Here is a 5,494-nt window from a genome sequence, read left to right on the forward strand (position 1 = left end):
CGTAAGACCTATGTATTGAAAAAAGTTTTAAATATTATAATATGATAGAGAATGGGGATGCAAAAATGTAAACGAATTTGTATACCTGAAGATTTAAATTTCTAGTTGAGGAGGTTATAATTAGAATGGGAACGCTAAAATATTTTTAAAAAAGAAGGGGTAAGTACTTCGTTCCCATGCCACCCCTTTCCAATTCAAATACCGAGTCCATCCCTAATACCTATTGTATCATAATGCAATTTATAATATGTGTGGGTACTGTTGTATCATGTTAAATTTATAAAGTAGGATAGCGTTCAAAACATTATCATAACCCTCTACCGTTTTCCTCATCATTTTTGAAACTGAACAGCAGAAAATCATTATTATGAATGACTGACGGTAAAGTTTTGAAAATATCTACATACAGGTGATGATTGCAGTACATTCACATCCATCGGGCAGTATATTGTATAATATTAGTTATAAATCCTCAAGTCAGGGTGAGTAGGTTTAAAGCCTTTTGGCACATACCCTTATCATATTATTATTATTATTTATTATGCATAGTTACCGTATGAAAATATGTATAGGTATGTATCAAATCATAATTTGGCGTTGATGAAAACAATGTGTAGTTTTATTACAAAATAACAACACGTGGTTGGCCGACCACTCGGCTCTTGTAAATATAAAAGGGCCCACATATAATATCTAGGTCAAAGCAGGACATTGTGGAATTTGATAAAAAAAAATGTGTACCCAATTGTGGAGAACGCTTGAAAAAATTTAAATTGGTCGGGAAACCCAATATAAACATTTAACATGTTATACGTCATTTACGAAAATGTGTTAAATATCATAAATATGCAAACAAATGTAAATCAAGAATTTTACATGTAGAAACGTGGTAAGTATACAAAACAAAAGTTGTTCACAAATAAACTTCAAATCTCTCAGAATTAATACTCTAATGGTAGGTACAAGACTAACAAAGTCTGACAATTGACATATTATTATAATATGTACCTCCTACGTATTATAAATTATAATATAATGTGATATTATGTTTGTAACAAAATAACATTGTGCCAGAACAATTAATTTTTGTCACTTTTACATATTTTGTATTCGCGTAGGTATAATAATATGATGCTAATCAGGTGTAATTTTTCTATTTCATATTTTATAGTTTTGAGTTAAATTAGTTTTTCCTAATTACCTAATATCGTGATCATAAGTTATATTTCAATTTAATTACCTCCATATGTTATTATTGAAATCCATATTAGAAATTCCTTCAAATTTAAACTCTGCACATAATACGCTCTCCAAAAACCAAGTTGATTTTTTTTTAAAAGCTACATAATATATAGTTTAAAATATGGTGTACTTTTCTGTGATCACTTTTTTGGTCAGAAATTGGTCTACAAGTTTTAAGAAGTTCTTGGTAATCATTTATTTAAATTGATTCTAGTCGGAACTCATGTTAATGAATATTGATTTGCTTGTGATTTCAATATAATATTTTGATATTCTATTAAATTAAAAAAATTTTGAATGAAATTCATGGAATATTATAGATATTTTCATCGGTATTGGTTTTATAAGTTATACTTTTATTTTTATTTCTGTGTACACTTTTTAGGAAATTTTTATACTATCTTACCTACCTACCTTGTTGTTTTCGCTTAAACTAACGCTTCAAATTAAATTGGTTTCAATAACGTATAAAATATTACATCACTATATCCTGCGCTGAAATGCACTGAGTGGGATGAGTGATAAAACTCAGTAACTATAATAATTTCTTAATTATAGTAGTTTTAAAAACATTACTAATTATTGATTATACCAGCTATAGTCAGTAAATCTTACAAATTAAAAAAAAAATTAATTTGATCTTAATTTGAAATCTGGATTTAGCAAAATTATATAGTTTTCAAAAATGATGGGTTTCAATTTATTGACTGAATATCTATAGTGTCAGTTGATTTTTGGTTACATATCACACACATATCATTTTGTATCTCATGACAACCATAATACCAACAATGTATTTTAAGGGGATTCGATACCGTGATTTTCTTTTTTTGTCTTACACACGCGCGACATAGTATTTTAGATGTGTTTTTTGCCAAACATAGCAATTGATCTAATGAAGCGATAAAAATTCTAAAAACAGATTTGAATTAACCGTCAAGTCTACTTGAAATCGACTTTCTCACATTTTTGATTTTTTGATTTTAACTTCTCCGAAAATTGAAATATAACAATTTTTAAATACTCTTTTTTTATATGACATTTTTAAGAATTTGGGAGATAATACCAAAAATGTTGGGAAGTCGATTTCAAGTAGACTCGACGACGAATTCAAATCTGTTTTCAGAATTCTTATCACTTCATTAGATAAATTGGTATGTTTGGCAAAAAAACACGTCTAAAATACTATGTCACCCGTATGTTAGACAAAAACAGAAAATCACGGTATCCAATCCCCTTAAGGTGGTAAATAATTAATTTTGAATAAGTCTCTGATATAGATTGTGCCCCGTGAAGAATTGAATTGCCTGCCTCATATGATAGTAAACATTAAGGTTATGAAAAAAATGTCTTTAAATGGGTGGTCTAACTTTTTATTTTTATAGTTATGGGCCATTAGACTTTTTTTTTAACTAAAACCGAACCTACCACATAATTGCTGACGTATCTTCAAAACTTTTCAATTTTTATCATAATTTTTATTTTAAATCTGTTTTATTGTGTTATAACAACCAACGTACATAATAAAAGCTAGACACAACTTTTAATGGGTTTTTTTAAGGCATACTATTGTACCTATTATGACGCCAGCCGGTCACTTCTTCACGGGACACATTGTATAATATAATTTAGTCATAATGTATTATTATAGCAGCTAATTAAATATTTCAATTATAAACTTTGTTTAAGACAATAATAAGCTATATCAACAAGACAATCATTAAATATTTGTGTCATAAAAACTAATAACATTTATTTGTGTACATCGGTAGAAACTGCAATAATAATGTTTTTAGGTAGGTACCTATAGGTTCAAATATTAACCAGTCATAATGAATTAGTAAACCAATATTTTATGATGTTTAAATTTGAAGTAATTCAAGTGTGAAGATTTTCCTAGTTGTCCATAGTGAACAAATAAAATAGTGTTGGGGATACACCTTTTAAATTAATAATTGTGATTATCAAATACATTTTAAATATAATTTTATTTATTTCTCCTTACAAATGATTCTGTAAATATTTTGTAGAGAGGAAATTACAAATAAGTTTCCAATATTAATTAATTTAATAACGACTAAACATCATTAACCATCAATTTTGAGAGCAAATAAAGTTTCTTTATGATTATTTCCAAACACATAGCCAGGAAATAAACTATAAATGGAAATGTATGAGTTTTTTAACATTTTTTTTTTTGACTTTCAAATGAATATTTTGCTCTTAGTGTTTTGAGAAATCCCATGAATAATTTAGTGGTTTTTATTCACATAAATTTAATCAGAATAATATTTAAGTTAGAGGTTCTTATTATTTTATTGTAATTAATATTGTATAGTTGCATGTTGCTTGTTTATTACTTAAAGTTATAAATAATTTTTAAGCATTGCGTAAAATCTTATTGTTTAAATCAGTCAAAGTTGGGTTAGGTTAGGTATATTGAAAGATATACATATACATACGTCATACATACATACATATATCAAACACAGTTGCATACTATATATATATATATATATAAAGTATTTTTTGATGAAAATAGATAGTACCTCAAAGTAGTTTGTGCGATACAACTATTAGTTTTATAATGATGCATTTTTGTCCATAGTTCATGTACTCATTATTTTGAGTGTAAGTGAAATGCTCCAGCTGCAGTTTTATGTATTTGTAAATGTAAGTATTTTTTTTTTTTTTGAAAATTCTTTCCAGGTCAGTGAAAAATAACGAATAGTTTTATGCAGAATTTATAGTTAAAAACTAAGGTAGATTGTGCAAATAGGTCATATTTCTAATTATAGTTTTCAAAAAAGTCAATGATAATTAATGATTACAGAATTTAAAAGAACCAGTTTTCAAAAAAATCTTGCTAATTGTTTTCATTATTTGAGTTCCATAAAAACTGTTTTTTTATAGGATGACGACCGTGATAAAATTAATTACAAAAAAAATAATATATAAATATGTATCTTTAACCGAGTAAAGTAAATCAAGACACGACCTCAGCATCTGAATCGTAATACACACCGTTTTATAATATTTTATTAGTATTAATTATTTTGAATAACACTGATAATGTAGCAACTAAATTTATCATTTTAATATTTACTAGTAATTTTTAATCTAGATAGGACACAATAACGATTAAAAATATATTTCATCTGGAAAAAAGATTATTACATTTAGTCTAAATGTAATTATAGTAAATTAAAGTAGGAAAAGTACTTTCCACGTTGTTATAATTTATTAAGACATTTTAATCTTGAATGAGAATTTGTTGTTTTAAAACTTTAAATGTAGCTTCTATAAAATGCAACTGCAAACGTTTGTTTCATTGGAAAACCAAATTATTTAAACTTTAAGTGAGAATATCAATCCAACCTTTGCATTTTGAATATTTTTCACTTTAAATGTTTTAGAAAAATTCAACCAAGATAAAAGCTACCTACTTAGCACTAAATTTGTATATTTTAAATAGTTTGTAGTCATTTCTAAAAATCTAATGAGCTTTGATCTATGATATTACGTTTAGTGTTTATTATACAGTTGAGTATAAAATTATTGTTTAAATGCACCTTTACCACAGGTTAATATACATTGTATAATACATAATAATACATGTAAGATATAATGTATCAAAATATGGAAAATAATATTAGAAAAAGGGCACAACGGCGAAAAAACAAGAAGGTACATGAAGTGTGATGGATTAAATAGAGACTTCAAAGAAACTAAAAAAGGTAAAATCTAAAGTAATGAAATTTCAACACATATCGATTGAATACAACCAAGCAACTTTTACATCGTTAAACGAAGAAAAAACATTCTAGGAGGCGGTAGGTATTTAACTAATTACAATACATTTTTCAGATAGACTTGAATAAAAGTGTAATTAAATGTAGAAATATTATGTAAGTCTATAATGTCGTCTAAGATGAAATCATAAGTATATAATATAAAATAATCGCATAGTAATGTTATGTTGCACAATATTTGTGTGCCACAATTTTATCTTTGTCTGTAATACCTAATTTTATTGTGTTTAACTAGATAGAAGGTGTACTATCAATACATTATAATATATTTCAATATAATATGCTTATTGTTTGTATTTCCGTTAAAAATCTACGTTAAAATCTTAACTATTTAGGTACCTACAATATTATATAGGTTAGGTTAATGTGATTAAGAGTCGAGATAAAAATATAATCTATAAATTATAAAGGTCGTACTGCAAAAAGTTTTAATTTCTAGT

This window comes from Acyrthosiphon pisum, chromosome A2 (genome assembly GCF_005508785.2).
Source record: "Acyrthosiphon pisum isolate AL4f chromosome A2, pea_aphid_22Mar2018_4r6ur, whole genome shotgun sequence".
NCBI classification, from domain to species: Eukaryota; Metazoa; Arthropoda; class Insecta; order Hemiptera; family Aphididae; genus Acyrthosiphon; species Acyrthosiphon pisum.